The 16,224-nt window shown below is 60.1% G+C and overlaps 1 non-coding gene across 1 annotated transcript; it reads left to right on the forward strand.

Annotated features, from left to right (window-relative positions):
• The first annotated feature begins 14,346 nt into the window (after window positions 1-14,346).
• Window positions 14,347-14,472, forward strand: LOC138990062 (U6atac minor spliceosomal RNA). Its single transcript, XR_011466235.1, has one exon. It is a non-coding gene; the product is annotated as a U6atac minor spliceosomal RNA (small nuclear RNA).
• Window positions 14,473-16,224: the final 1,752 nt, after the last annotated feature.

Below are 16,224 nucleotides of genomic sequence, written 5' to 3' on the forward strand. Positions count from 1 at the left end.
CTGCTGGCCAGCATAGGCTTTGTCTGGAGCAAATGCGACCTCTACCCCACTTGATGCAATGTGCTGGAAAGGGCGCAAGGACTCCTGTCCTCGCCTGCCTTTGGGGAGCCCCCGGGTGCTGGGGGAAGCCTGGATGCCTTAGACGGCCATGTGCTGCCCTCAGTCAACCCTCCCCTGGCTGGCTGCCTCCCCGTCCAGGGGCTCCCCCATGACTCGGGAGGGCTCAGGGCTCTGGGAAGGGCCAGGCCATGCTCTATGCTGAAAAGGAAGTGGAGTTTTAAGACTGGGCAAAGGGCGTTTTTTAAAACTTGCTAATTGGGTAAGTCTTGCCCCATTTCCCTACACAGGCTCGCACGCACACACCCATTCACATATCTCTGATTTTCCCACACACAAACAAAATGTGATCTCTGTTACTGCACAGAATGTCCTGTTTAGGTTGACGTGAGCCAAGAGGGATGACCCCAGACTGTCCCACCACGAAATGCACTTCCAGGAAGAGCTTGATGACACGGGGGCATCCTCCCACTCGCTGAAAGCCCCCACTATTGAGGAGAGAGCCACTTGAGTGGGTCCAGAAACATTAACGTTCAAACACAGACAAGTTATAGACAAACCCAAAGGACAAAAGAAAAACAAACTTGGAGAAATATTTGCTGCGTGTACAGCCGGAAAGCATTCTCCATTATTAGAACAGAAGAGGTCCTAGGGACTTCCCTGGTGGCCCAGTGGTTAAGACTCTGCGCTTCCAATGTAGAGGGCACAGGTTCAATCCCTGGTCAGGGAACTAAGATCCCACAGGCCTCCTGGCACGGCCGAAAAATAAATAAATACAAAAACAAAACGCACTCTCCAGTTCATTAAAAAAAATTGAAAGAAAAAAAGGGTCCTACAAGCACATAATGAGGACGGTTATCCCATCAGCGAAAAGTGGGCAAAGCGCCTGAATACCCATCTACTTACAGTCAACAAGCATTTCAAACTGTTTAAGTTCACAAGATGCAAATGTTAAAAAGACATCTCTTACTCTTGATGAAAGTGAAAGTGGAGAGTGAAAACGTTGGCTTAAAGCTCAACATTCAGAAAACGAAGATCATGGCATCCAGTCCCATCACTTCATGGGAAATAGATGGAGAAACAGTGGAAACAGTGTCAGGCTTTATTTTTTTGGGCTCCAAGATCACTGCAGATGGTGACTGCAGCCATGAAATTAAAAGACGCTTACTCCTTGGAAGGAAAGTTATGACCAACCTAGATAGCATATTCAAAAGCAGAGACATTACAACATTACAACAAAGGTCCGTCTAGGCAAGGCTATGGTTTTTCCTGTGGTCATGTACGGATGTGAGAGTTGGACTGTGAAGAAGGCTGAGCGCCGAAGAATTGATGCTTTTGAACTGTGATGTTGAAGACTCTTGAGGGTCCCTTGGACTGCAAGGAGATCCAACCAGTCCATTCTGAAGGAGATCAGCCCTGGGATTTCTTTGGAAGGAATGATGCTAAAGCTGAAACTCCAGTCCTTTGGCCACCTCATGTGAAGAGTTGACTCATTGGAAAAGACTCTGATGCTGGGAGGGATTGGGGGCAGGAGGAGAAGGGGACGACAGAGGATAAGATGGCTGGATGGCATCACTGACTCGACGGATGTGAGTCTGAGTGAACTCCGGGAGTTGGTGATGGACAGGGAGGCCTGGCGTGCTGCGATTCATGGGGTCACAAAGAGTCGGACACGACTGAGCGACTGAACTGAACTTACCCCTCCCAAATCAGCATGACTGTTAACATCTAAAACTAATAAAATGGAGGGAAAAGGCACTCTGTTTTCCTATTTATTGTCCTGGAAGGAAACAGGGCAATTTTCACACACACACACACCATCTCACTCACACACACGCACACGGTCACGTGTGGGCACCTGCTGACTTGGGCACCTCACTTCTGGCTCGCTCCACTGGAGTGGGTCCTTAGGCTATTTGAATGAATTCTGGCTTTTGTTATGGCAAAAACAGTCAAATCGAGGGCTGGGGCGGGGTAAATAAATTATGGTGTTTTTATGTAATGTGACAGCGATGATGGTTTAGTTGCTCAGTCGTGTCCGTCTCTGCGACCCCGTGGACTGTAGCCTGCCAGCCTCCTCTGTCCATGGGATTCTCCAGGCTAGAATACTGGAGTGGGTTGCCGTGCCCTGCAGGGATCTTCCCAACCCAGGGATCAAACCCACATCTCCTGCAGCGGCAGGATTCTTTACTGCAAAGCCGCTAGGGAAGCCTGTATAATGTGACACCTCATGGTTATTTAAAGGCCTGTGGTAGAGCTCATCATGGATACAAGGAACACAAGACGGACATCGTAGAGAGGCACGATCCTAACGGCACTTCAGTGCGGATACGTGATACACACACACACACACACACACACACACACACGGGAAAGGCTTAAACACCTGTGCCACAGGCCGTGCTCTCTGGGTGGCAAAATCGATTTTTTCCTCACTTTTCTCTTCTTTCGGTTCTATCTCTTGCACACTGAACCTGAGTTTTTTCCCACAACCAAACTCCAAAACTTGCCTGTTTCCAAAGCTCTCCATGGAACCCAGGAAGGAGCTGCAGAAGGTCCCCTGGCCTGCAGCTGACCGCTTGAACTTCATAGGTCACTGGCCTCGGACAGCACCTGGGAAGGGGGTGACACCTGACCCCCCTGCTTGGGGTCTCTGAGGGTGAAACTGGAGCGTGGCTATGACTTGGTCTCCCGGAGCAGAGGCCACGTCACTGGCTCAGTTACAGGCGGTGGACTCTGAAACCTCCAGGTGACCGAGCGGCTTCTCAGCGCCAGAACGGGCCGCCAGGGAGGGCCTGGGGCTGGACCGCACGTGTCACCCCGCCACACGGGCAGCGGGGGAGGGCTTCCTGGGCACGTGGGTCCAGGGCTGAGGGCGGCGAGAGGACCCTGGATACGCGGAACAGAGGGGCAGGGCGACAGGCAGAGCGGCAGGAGGACAGCATTCTGGGTGCGACCGAGCCGTGAAGGCGGGGACGCTGCGGGGGGAGGTGGCCTGACGGGGTGGCCGTCAGCCAGCAGACCCCGCAGGAGTGACCCGGGCAGGCCGCGGGGTAGGGCCACCGGGTGGCAAGAGGGAAGCAGGCACACGGGTCCATCCAACCTTCTCCCTGGACTGAGACGCTGAGTGGGGCGCGTGAGGGCCAGTGAGATGGACGGACTCAGGGCCACATGGCAGACGTCAGGCGCCCAGGCTGGGTGTCAGGGCTGGGGAGGCCAGCCCGGGGACAGCAGCTCCCGACTCCCCGCTCCAGCCTCGGCCTCTGTCCGTCCGGCAAGCTCACCCCCCGCAGGGCCTTGGCACGTGCCGGCCGGGGCCTGGATTCGCTTTCTCCAGGGCCCTGATGTCTGGCTCTGCCCTCACCTCCAGATGGAACCTGAACCCCGAGATGCCGTCTCTGACCTCCCGGCTGAAGTCGGCCCCCGACACCACCTGTCCCGTGTCCCTGCCTCCTCTGTCCCCGTGTTATGACTGGCCTCCTCCTTCTAGAAGCTGGCGCACCCACCCACACCACATGTCCACTCACCCCAGGAGCTCCCAGCTGAGGGCCCACCCGTGCCCCAGATCCCGAGACGCGCCCTCACTCCCACAGAAGCGCCTGCACACTCAGGATCACGCCTCCTGTGCACACATCCGGTGGGGTCACTCCCTCTTACAGAGGAGTGCCCAGCCACGCTCAGTCCATGCTCTGCTGGCGGCCGTGGTCAGCCCAGGGCCGCGTGTTCGGGTCCCCCGGGCCCACTCTGGCCACCAGCCCAGAATGGAAGGAGAGAACTGGGCCCAGCATTCCAAGGTCATGGGCCAAGTGCGGAGGATGCTGCTCCCCAGTCGAGCAAAGGCAACACCAGGGTTACTCCAGGCTAAATAAACAAGAGGACGGGGCAGAAGGGACGCGTGGACACAGCACGTCAGCCAGCCGACCAGCGGGTGCAGCAGCCAGGCCTGCAGGGACGTGGGCAGAACCGTGGGGTTCGCTCTGGCCAAGGGGCTGCGGGCTGGGGGAGCTGCCCGCTGGCAAGGACAAGGCCCACAGTAAGCCCCTCGGGGCCAAGGGGCCCTGGGGGAGGCCTGCCTGGCCCCAGCCCCTCCCGTCCTGCCCTCAGACCAGAAGACGGACCCTTGGGCGGCGTCTGCCCTCTTCTCCAGGCGCGGTCTTTTGGAGGGGCTGCGGGGCTGCAGCTGGCCTGGGGCAGGTGGGGCTGGGGGGCCAGCTGCCCTCACAGCCTCTCCAGCCTCCACGTGTCCTTCTGGGTCCGACGGAAAGCACAAAATGAACCCAGATTCTGCGGAACTTTGCGCCCCCGGAACCGGAAACATAGCTCCATTCTTCTGGGAAACAGGCTTGTCTCAGAGTCTGAAAGACCTATGACACCAACGCCCAGCAGGAGCCCTGCGGTGTCGAAGATGCAGGAACAGCTCCCCCAAGGTCCAGAGGGGACAGAGCAGGGCCAAAGCCCAGGTACAGACCCCCGCGGAGGAGCTGCTGCCCCGGAGGGTCCGGGCTCTGCTCAGCCCCACCCGGCCTTCAAGAGGGGCCCATTCACAGACGCAGAAACCGAGGCTGGAGAGGGCAGTGGGCTTCCTGACGGCCCCAGAGATGTGTCCCTGGAATCCTGGAGACATACGCGATCTTATTGGGGGAAGGGTCTTGGCAGATGTAATTACGTTAAGGATCTCAAAATGAATCATCCTGGATTTCCGGGGGGATGGGGGGAGGGAGGGGAGCTACAACCAGTGACCGAAGTCCTTATGAGAGACAAGAGAAGGGGCCACGTGGAGACGGAGGAGGAGATGCGGCCACAAGCCAAGGGCATCTGCAGCTACCAGCAGCTGGAAGAAGTGGGAAGGACCCTGCCTGGGAGCCCCTGGAGGAGCGATGCCCTATGACACGGGATCTCAGACCTCAGGCCTCCAGGACTCGGAGAAGGTATGCCTCGGTGGTGTTCAGGCCCCTGGTCTGTGGGGTCTTGTTACAGCAGTTGCCAGAGCCCAGGCATACAGCTTCGCTTGCCCCCGAGGACAAAACGGAGATTCAGGACGGTGGGTGGGACCCCAGAGTCTGAGCTGAAGGCAGCCGTGCGCCACCCTGGACAGATAGCCCCAGAGAGAAGGACCACACCGCCTGCCTTTACTTAGGCTCCGAATACCCTCCAGCGTCCGGCCCAGCTAAGTGGGAGGTACCCAGGGACCACCTCCCTGTCTTTGCAGCAAGCCCAGGGGCCCAGTGTGGCTCTCGTCGCCTCTGTGGGCAGCAGGCTGAGTCTGGAGCCTGCAGGGAACCAGGGACGTGACCGGCCGAGGCTCAGAGAGGCCGGAAATAGCAGAGGCCGCTGGGGCAAGGGTGGGGTCGTTGGGTCAGGGCAGGAGGCTTCAAGGAGACAGGCTGGGGCCAGCACCATCCAGGAGCCCCCCACCACCGCCCCCCACCCCAGCCCCCGTGGGACCTCCTCAGTCACGCCTGCCTCTGGGGCTGAGCCCTCACTGTGCACGCGAAGTCCAGGCTGGGGCACGTGACCCCAAGGATGACACCCACCCCTGCTCTACCATGACTCCCCTCTCTGGTGCTTGCTTCCTCATCCTCAAAGGGGAGGACACCCCAACCTCGGGGTTCTGGGGAGGCCTGAGATGGTGCAGAGCCGACCCCGTGCGTGGACACTGCTGTTTCCACCCCAGGCTGGGCGGAGGGAGATGCCGGAAGTGGGGCGAGGCGACAGCGGTGACCTCCCCACCTGCGTCACCCGGGGCAGCCCCAGGGAGACGCCTCGTGCTCATCACCCCCAGGGGACCCCCCAGCCCCCTCCAAGCCAGGCACAGTGCTGGCCCAAGCCTGGTCCCCGCCATCCAGCGTGCGTACCCAGAGCTGCGAGTTCAAATTTCTGACGTACGCTTCTCTCCAGCGCAGCATCTCCCACGTGTGGGCCAGTGGAGTCCACTGGGAGGAGCAGGCTCTGGGCTGGCCCTCCCCCCGGAGACACACAGGCAGAGCCCCGCCAGCCTCCGTAAGCGCAGCACCTGGAGCCCCGGACAAGGACGGACGGAGGACGGAGGGACAGGGCAGGGGCTGTGAGACCCGGGAGGAGCACTGAGGCGGAGAGGCTGCTCTTCCCAGTCAGGCCAGCCCCGCATCCCACCTGATGACTGCGGCGACCCTGGGGGCCACATCCTCCACGCTGCCCACTTATGCCCTGAGAATCCAACCCAGCCCCCGGCCCCTCCCCGATGCCTCTGCAGCCGCCCGGACTCCATCTCTGGGTCTTCCTGAGCGTGTCTCCTCCCTCCCGGTCCTGCCGGGCCCTGCTCCTTCCTGCCCAGGGCCTTTGCACAGGCTGTGTCTTTTTCCTAGAGCGCTCTCCTTCTTTCCTGGGCAAACTGTGACTCCAACTCCAGGTCTTGTCCTTCCCTGCCCACTCCCTAGACAAGCTCCCTCAGCCCCTGAGGCTCTTCTGAACCTAATCCAGGAATCATTTGTTCACTGCCGGCTCCCTGGCCCCCACCCAGGCCTGGAGGTCCAGAGTGTGGGGCCACATGTCTTTGAGGAATGTCTTCTTGTGGGGCTGGGTCGGGGAAGACACACAGCGGATCTTCAGCAAGCACTGACCCCCTGAATGAAGGGTGAGGGCTTCCCCTGTGTTTCCACCCACAGCTGAGAAGAGAGGTTAGAGAGGGGGCGGTCTCGCCCTGACACCTACAGGACAGGGCTGGACCTTCCGGGGCAACTCCCCTGGTGGTCCCAGCGCGACACCCGTCCTCACTGGCCTGCCAGGGGACGGACCTGCAGGCAGGAGAGACCGGTGCACTCGACCTTTCTCCTCCACAGGGCAGCACTTCTCAAAGTGCGTGTCTGTGCAGCTGTAGACCCACGGGGGCTGCGGGCACCACTCCAGGGGATGGGGGTTTGGGAAGTGCCGGATGGGTGAAAGCGTTAGTTGCTCAGTCGTGTCAACTCTTTGCAACCCCACGAACTGTAGCCCACCGGGCTCTGCTGTCCATGGAGGTCTCCAGGCAAGAATACTGAGTGGGTTGCCATGCCCTTCTCCAGGGAACCTTCCTGACCCAGGGATTGAACCTGGGTCTGTTGCAGGCAGAGTGTCTACTGGGTGGGTGAAGGGGGAGCGGAATTCTTTCCCACAGGACTTAGAGCTTTTAGGCCCTCTGCTCACCGGCCCGGGGGGAGAACCGTAAGCAGAACTTCGCACAGGGGTGTTTCTGCACCCCCATGGAGGGCCGCCTCAGTTCCCTGGCAGGCGGCAGGGGCTGACCTGGACTGTGGTTACCCAAGCGTGTTAGTCGCTCAGTCGTGTCCGGCTCTGCGAGCCCGTGGCCTGTATGCAGCCCACCAGGCTCCTCTGCCCATGGGATTCTCCAGGCAAGAATACTGCAGTGAGTAGCCACTCCCTTTTCCAGGGGATCTTCCCGACTCAGTGACTGAACCCAGGTCCCCTGCATTGCCAGCGGATTCTCTACCATCTGAGCCACCAGGGAAGCCAAAAGGTGCCTTCAAATCCCTGAATCTCAGCTTTCTCCTCTGTCACCTGGAGAGAGCAAAGCCCAGGTCCCAGGGCAGCAATCCTCCATGTACCCCCTGGTCACAGCTGCATGCAGAGGTGAGGGTGGTTTCGATGGGCCTGAGAAGGAGAGCAGCAGGGAGCAGGTGCCCTCCCCTACGCCTGGCTCAGCCTTGCTCTGTGTAGCAGCCTTTTTTTAAAAACTAAATTCTTTCCAGTCTCACTTACAGGGTGAGTTTTGGTGCCCCCACGCAACGGGTGCATAGATGTTTCATCATTTTGAGTCCCCCAGAATCCCTGCCAAACTGGACCCACCAGGGCCAAGAACGAGGAGGGCTGTGTTCCTTCCCAGGCTCCAGGGCCACACCCCTGCAGCCTCTGGGGAGGAGCCGGGTGCCCAGCCAGGGCCACGGGGGCGGCCACGGGGCGGCCACGGGGCTCAGGGTGGACAGAGGCAGTAGGTCGGTGCGTGGACCCATGAGAAGACGAGGCGCAGCACCAAGTGCAGCGGGAACCGGCCCACACGGCCGCTCGTTGGACAGGCCGGCCTGGCAGTGACTTGTCTGAACGTTTGTCTCCCCCTTCTGGAGCCCGAGGGCTCGGGCCCGGATGCAGAGGACACGAGACACAGACACCCCCATCACATCCTCCCTGTCCCCCCAGCCAAGGGCAGGACTCCTGGAGGTGGGCACCGTCCCCCCTTCTGTCCCACAGATGACTGAGGAGAAACAAAGCAGAGCCCTCTGCCCGGCTGCTTCTGCAGCCTAAAGCAGAGCTGGCGGCAGCCTGGGAAAGTTCTGGAGCGGCCGTGAGCCGGCCTGCGGAGAGCAGATGACCTGTGTCCGGGTCCCGCCTGGTTCCCCCCCTCGGGGCCTCAGGACGCTCGCAGGGAGCTGGTCCTGGGATATTTATATCTGGGAGGAAGGGCAGCCCCATGCTTGGTCCACAAGGAGCTTCCTGTCCATCGGGGCCATGGGGGCCAGGGCAGGACCAGAGCGCCCGAGAGGCCAGCCAGTCACGCACGAACGGCCTCGGGCCAAGCGCCAGCCCTGGGAACGCACGGTCCCCTCCACTCTCCGCACGTCCGGGGTCAGCGGTCACTTTATTAATAGCAGCCCCCAAGAAGAGGTCACCCGCCCCCTGGACCGGCATCACCCTTCCTGCGGGCTCGGCCGAGCGACCTGGGGGCATCCCCGGGAGGGACGGCCAGGGGGGACAGCCACCCTGCCTGCCCGGGGCTCTGGACCCAGCAGAGGGAAAAGCAGGCTCCTCCTTCCCACCATCAACTGCATGACGGCAGCAATTTCGTAACAGCTCTTGGTGGGGCAGAAAGAAACTGCACTAACTCTGTACTGTGGCTGAGCGACACGCCCCATCCTCAGAAACACGACACTGAGCGACAGGGTCTCAGAACCACACAGGACATCCTGTCTGAAAGCATCTGGGCCATTAACACTCAGAGAAGACCCTGGAAAGTCAGCCACTCACCTGGACCTTCCTCCTCCCCTGCACAGCAAACCTCTAGATGAGTCCTCTACTGCCAGGAAAAGTCATGAGAAACTGAAACTCACACACAAAAAATAAATAATTAGTGCTGGTCCTGCCCCGGGCGCCCCCCAAGTCACTGAGAGGCCATTTCACGTGCAGCAATTAATAGGAAATATGAAATCAGCAAAAATGCAAGAGAGTGTGCTGATCAGAGTGGGTGGTTGGCAAGAGTAGGGTTACTTTGCTCCCGTGTGGTTTAAATGCACAGGCAATGAGGAGGTTTTCCACGTATTATGAAAAAAAAGCGGACTTTTTGAAAGAATTAACTCCAGGAAAAGCGTCCAGGCTACACCTGGGTAGAGGTTTTGTGCATCAGGAACCCCACAAATCTGATGCCTCCCCCACCGGCACGGCCACCAGCCCCCAGCATCCTCTGGTACCTCCTGGCATCTCTGGGGCCCAGGAGCCTGGGCTCCAGACCCTGCTGCCCAGAGCACCCGGGGTGCCTCCTGCAGGCACTCTCGAAACGCCCTGAACCTCCGTTTGTCTATCTGGCAAAGGGGACAGTAACAGTCACCCACTACTGAGCCCTCCCTGGGAGCCAAACTCTGAACTCCAGTCCCGTCGGGGAGGAAACTGAGGCTTGGCCGTTAGGTGACCTACGTACAGGGCCCCAGAGACCCAGACTGGACAAGCAAGAAGGCTCCGCTTCTCAGGTTTACAGGAGGTGGGACGCAGGCCCTCCGCGGCAGAGAGGAGGAGACAGCCCGCGCCCCCTCCTCCTGGAGCTCCCTGCAGACAGCAAAGCGCAGGCAAGGGGCCGGAGCCCCCACCCAGGGACAACCCGCCGGCCACTCCAAGGCCAGCAGGATGGGAGCCAGCCAACAGGGCCCTCCACCAGCTGGGGCCTGCTGGGTCCCGAAGGCCCCTGCTGAGGGGTGGCCGTGAGCAAAGGCCTTGAAGCCGACCCTCGGAACCCCAGCACTGCCTCTGAAACACTCGTGATGGCCCCAGGAGGTTCCCGGGTCACCAAGGCCTTCTGTCCCCAAAAAGCAATGGGTCCTTGGCACCTGTCGCTGTTGCTGGGAATGTCACCGCTCTCCACTGCCCAACCGAGGACCTCCCAGGAAACTGGAAGGGCCGCGGGGGCCAGCTGGTCAGCAGACAGATGGAGGTCTGGGAGCTGGAGGGAACGGGGTCAGGGGCTAGGCCAGCCCACGGCCGTCAGCCCGGCCCCAGGCAGCCCGCCGATGTCTCCAAGACCAGTCCTGAGTCCAGCCCGAGTTCTCGTCCCACCAAGGCCCGGCCTCTGCGGGATGGGGCTAGGGGAGGGAAGAATGCCCCCACGTATGGGCCTGCCCCACCTGCAGGGGCCTAGAACCCCGAGCTGTGAGACAGGCGGAGCCGCCACACCGAGGGCTTCCCGGGAAAGGGAGACAGCTGCTTCGGGGGCCCAAGCTGGCCTCAGGCTTCTTCCAGCCACCTGGCTCCTGACTCTGACGTTCCCCAGCCCAAGTGCAGGCCTCACCAGAGAGCGGGAAAACTGAGGCTGTCCTGAGCCGCCTGGCCCGCAGGGAAGGCACTGCAGTCAGGGCAGCAGCAGGGCTGAGGCTCCCACCCAGCCCGAGGCGGTCCTCAGTCCCTGTGGTGGAGTGCTTCCGGGGACTGTAAGTGGACTCGGGGACCGGGGCGTGCCCAGCGTGGACGCCAGCTGGTCCGGCTGGGACCAAGGGCTGCTGAGGCCCCGGCCTCCTCTCCTCTGTCCTTGGCCCTTCTCCCCCACTTTCTCCCCTCCCCTGGACCTTCTCTTCCGCATCCTGTGCAGACCTGCAGAACCGCCGTAGATGACTCAATGCCCACCCCTGCCCCCGATAAGCCCTCGTGTTCACAAACTCCATGGCCCCCCCTCAGGCTTTCCTTTCAAGAGGGTGGGGAAGCGTTCTACAACTTTGTTCAACACACATGTGCTGTGTGTGCGTGCTAAGTTGCTTCAGTCATGTCTGACTCTGCAACGCTATAGACTGTAGCCTGCCGGGCTCCTCTGTCCATGGGATTCTCCAGGTAAAAATACTGGAGTAGGTTGCCATTCCCTTCTCCAGGGGATTTTCCCAACTCAGGGATCAAACCTCCATCTCTTGTGTCTTCCACACTGGTAGGCACGTTCTTTACCTCTAGCGCCTCCTGGGAAGCCCTTGTTCAACACAGAAGTGCCCAAACAAGCTCCTTCCTTGTTCCCACAGGGCATCCCAAGAACTAGAGTCACTAAAACACGTTGGAAGGTGCTTCATTCCTGGGCAGATGACAAGAGCCCCCCTCCCCTGTTCCTGCAGTTGCCAAATGTAGCAAGTAAAACCCAGGGCAGTATCACAGAAACAATGAATACGCCATGTCCTAAAAAATGTTTGAGGCATCCTTACACTTTTAAGCCCTCACCTTTTATCTGACATTCCAATCCAACCGGAGTCCGGTATTTAATCTAGCAATTCCACCAGGACATTTGCAGAGAAAAGACTCATAGGGGCCCCAGGCTTCACCAGGGCTGGAGGGGACCCCACACTTCTCACCCTCCGGGTCTGGGTACCCTCCTCCCAACAACCCAGGCAACTACAGGTGGAGGGGGTGGAGCTCACTCCGCAAGCCACGCCTCTCCCGCAGCTTCTGAGAAACAGGCAGGACTGGGTGATCTCACCCTCTCTTACTTCTGGGACTTTTCTGGGCTTAGCCCCTGATTCCATGCGGGGGCCTTTAGGGATGACTGCTGGGGATGGTCTAGTGAGTTCATTCCCAGGGAACTCAGGTCCGGTGAGGGATGGGCGTCCTGGAGGCACCAGCAGGCCCCAGGAGAAACAGCCTCGGTAAATGCAATCCGGGAACCCCGGTCTGCACCAGTCCCAGGAGGAAGCTGCTGCCTCCAGGGTCCTCCCCGGTTGGTCCTCTAGACCCTGTGAAGACCCTCTGGCTGCCTTCCCTCACAGGCAGCCTCCACCTTATTCTGAAGGTTTCCCTGGTCAGTGTCATCACCTCAAAGTCCTTTGCATGAGGTGGAGTGATCCACTCTCCACCCAGGGCAAACGTAGGCTGTCAAGACGGGGGTGAGTGGGTGCCCGAAAGGCTTTGTGAATGCGGATTCCTAGGCCTGACCCTGGACCCCCAGAGTCAGACTCTGCCCAGGAATCTGCATGCAGTCAGCTGCCCATGGGGACCGGGAACCTGGCAATGGGGAGGTGACGTCACCAGGGCTCTGGACCACTTTGAATGGAGCCTCCCATGTGCCCAGACTCGAGGGTCCCGGGAGGCCCAAGGCTGGGGGGTCGTGTGCAGAAGCCCTGGCTGTGGAGCAAGACCGTAGACTCCCCCAACCTCTCACCCTGCAGCCTGGCTCGAAGCCCTCTGCTGCCCACTGGAGGGCTGATGTCCACATTACACACCTCGGCCCATGTTGTCAGCTAGACGTGCGGGTGCTGATGGCACCATCCTCGCAGGAGGTCAGTGGTGTGGGGCCACCAGGGCCTCAACACACAGCGGGTGCTGAGTGAAGACAGCAGCTCCTCTCCAGCGGGCACTCGCCCTGCCCTGAAATGCCCCCCAGGCAGGGGGCATCCAGGTTGGGCAGGGGCGGGACCCAGACAAGCCCGGAATACAGAGGAATAGAAGGCGTTCTAACACAGCCAAGGTTTGGAAAAGCGGCCCAGGGCCCTTCAGGTAGTAAGTGGCAGCAACGTGCTGGGTCTGGAAGCAAAATGCTAAGGCGCGGCAGGCTGCCCATAAGAGCCGCGGAACACTGCTGAGCATGGCTGGCAGTGGTCTGACGGTGGGTACGAGTCACAGACCCCGAGGTCTGGAACTAAGGGGGCCCGGCCGCTGGGACTGCGCGGGCAGGTGGACAAAGCAGTGACCCAGACAGGGCTGATGCCTCTTGCAGCTGCCCACGGTCCTGACCGGCTCCAGAGTGACAGCCAGGCCTCAAGCTACACCTGGGGAGTGCAGACACGGGGCAGCACACCCGCTCCCAGCTGACCCAGTCCCCAGTGGCTGCCCGCCTGTCTCCCGGTCACGGTCTAGGCTATTTCCTCCCAGGATAATTTGCAAACTGGGTACAGCTGACCCCTGAGGACCCGGTGAGCTTTCCACCTGGAACTAACCGGGATCTTCCCGGGTGGCGCTAATGGTAAAGAACCTGCCTGCCAAAGATTTAAGAGACGGGGGTGAATCCTTGGGTCGGAGGATCCCCTGGAGGAGGGCATGGCAATCCATTTCAGTATTCTTGCCTGGAGAATTCCAGGGACGGAGGAGGTCTAAGGAAACCGGCCAACCTGAAACTTCTCAAGGGGCGGCTGGCTGGCGGGACGCGGCTGGCGTCCTGCAGGCCGATTCCACCCCAGAACGCTCGGCGTCCCCAGGCTGGACCCACCGGCCACACCTCGGGTGCTGTCTCCGCGCACACATACGACGTGACACTGGGCGCGTGTGGGCGCCGAGGCGCGCGCGGAAACTGTGGACACGCGGGCGTGTCTGCACACACGTGCACACGCACAAACACGTGATTTACCGGAGGCTCGCTTCCCGCGCACACGCGGCCCCGCGCCTGCAGCCTCGGGCCGGGAGCCGCATAGCTCGCCGTCTGCACTCCGGGGACGGCCAGCACCCGAAGCTGCAGAACTGTATCTTAAAGCTACAGGCTAAGGGCGGGGTGGGTACAGGAATCGCAGAAGCCGGCACCGTGTAGACCACAGCGAGCAGCCGGCAACAGACCGTCCGCCTTTCGACCCCGAGCATGCGCGGAAGCCGACGGCCGTACCCCGGGAGTATGCGCACAGCGCGCCCCGACACGCCCACACCCACAGTTCCAAGCGCGGGGCCACGTCCGGAAGTTCGTGCGGCGGCCCTTCCTTCCTCGCCCTCTGATTCGCTACAAACCACTTCCGTTTCCGCAGACGGTTTCGCGCCGTCTCCTGACGGGCCGCGAGGCGTGTCGCGGTAGGAAGTGCGCGCCCGCCCTGTTTTGTTTCCGGGGGAATCTCTTGTCTTTGCGGGACGCTGGGCTTCCGGGTATTCCTCTCAGCCTCTGATTGGCTGCTTTTATGAATATATTAGAGCACGAAGGCTTTTTTAATTTTTCTCCCTTTTACGGAAGCAGTCTTTTTTCTTCACGCTACAATAAGTAGAAGTTTAGGATGAGCTTCATTGTGCCTCCATGTTGGATGCAGCCGCCTCCAGCGGCGCGAAGTTAGTCACCATAAGCAGAAGGTGGCTATGCTACAGGGCTTTAAATATGGAGCGCGCAGAAGTTAAGTTGTGTTGTATGAAAGGAGAGAAGGTTAGCACTCCCCTTGACAAGGATGGAAGAGGCTCTCGGGCCTGACAACACGCATACGGTTAAGGCATTGCCACCTACTTCGTGGCATCTAACCACTGTTTTTTTCAGTTTGCACGGCTCGTGGCTGTGCACACAAGGGCCTGTGATGCGCGTGGGTACACGGCGTGTGCGGCATGTGGGCACACGGCTGTGGTGTACGTTGGTACGCGGCGTGTGCGGCACATGGATACACGGCGTATGCGGCACGCGACTGCACCGCGACAGCGCAGGCAGGGCGTGTGACACGAGGCTGTGGTACTCGTGTGTGCCGCGGGGACAGGCACCTATGCGACTGCACTCCCTCCGCTCTTGGAGCTGCTTGGCTTTTTTTCATAATACAAAGCGGCCCACGGCTCTCGTGTACCTGGAGCAGGTGTGTCTCACCTCCTCATCCCCACCCAGCCACAGAGTCAGGGGCACGGCCAGGGACGGACACCGGGCATCAGGACAGCCAGGTGGCTTCTATTTCCCGTCAGTATGTCTGAGCATGGGCGCAGGCGCAGGGGCGGGGAGGCTAGGCAGGAGGCCCGGGTGGTCAGAGCGGGTCCTGCAGGTGGCTGTAGTCGGCGACTCTGGTGGCTTCTCTCTCTGTGGCTCCACTGGTAAAGAATCCGCCCGCAATGCGGGAGACCTAGGTTCGATTCCTGGATTGGAAGATCCCCCGGAGAAGGGAACGGCTACCCAGTCCAATATTCTGGCCTGGAGAATTCCTTGGACTGTATAGTCCGCGGTCGCAAAGAGCCGGACACCACTTTCACTTCAGCATCACAGACATTCAAGGAACAAATAGTAACTGAGCAGCCCCACTCTTTGGGGAACGGTCCAGGCAGGAGAGGACCCCAGCCCCAGGAGCTCACATCCTAGACCATTCCAGAGTCTTAGTGGACACTTAAGTGGGGCAAGCAGAGCAGGCGGCAGTGATTGGGAAGGTGGGGCCCAAGACACCCGGGATCAGGATTTAAGGGAGGCAGTGAGGAGCCACGGGGACTTCTGGGAGGATGGTCCAGACCAGGAGAGCCAAGTGCAGAGGCTTTGGCCTGCCCAGCCAGTGTGGCTGCAGAGTGGGGTCAGAGGGCAAGGGCTATTGGCCAGGGTACCAGGGAGCAGCAGAGGGTTTCCCACAGCTGAGGGACAGGGCCTGGCAGCTCGGAGGGCAGGGTGGGAGAAGGCCGGGGGCTGGTCCAGGTGACGAGAAGTGGTCACTTGGGACACATATGAGGTCTGTGGGACTTGCTAACAGTGACGGTCGGGCGCAGGAGGAGCAGGTTTGGGGAGCTGGGGGGCTGCGACTCAGCCTGGACTCCAGGAAGAGGGTCTGGCCTGTGGATCTAACGCTGTAACTCGTCAGCACACAGGCCATGTTTAAAGCCACGAGGCTGGTAAGGCCACTTAGAAGGAGAGCGTGGACAGAGGTGAGTGAGGCCTGAGGCCTGGCGGGGCCGTCCCCGCAGTCTCTGGGGGTCAGTCTGCTCCCCCCGACCAGCCCGGCTCTCTGGCCCTCCCACCATCTCCCGAAGGCCTCACCTCCACCCTCCCCGCTCCCCTGCACCCCAATCTTTTGATGAACAGGTATAACGTCAGGAAAACACATGTGACCTTGAAATAGGCCAAAGTAAGATGGCCAGGTGTCCAGTCCAGAGTGCCGTGCAGAGGTCCCCACTGTGGTCTTAGGGCCGTTTCACAACCATCATCGCAGGCCGTCCACATACCCTCATCCTCAGAAACGTCAAACTGTGCCCCGTGGGATGTCCATCATTAGCGTCCTATGGATTTTTACCAGTTTTGAATCCCTCTGCAAACCCACTTCCTGTTGCCTG

The sequence above is a fragment of the Bos mutus genome, chromosome 11 (genome assembly GCF_027580195.1).
Source record: "Bos mutus isolate GX-2022 chromosome 11, NWIPB_WYAK_1.1, whole genome shotgun sequence".
Classification (NCBI taxonomy): Eukaryota; Metazoa; Chordata; class Mammalia; order Artiodactyla; family Bovidae; genus Bos; species Bos mutus.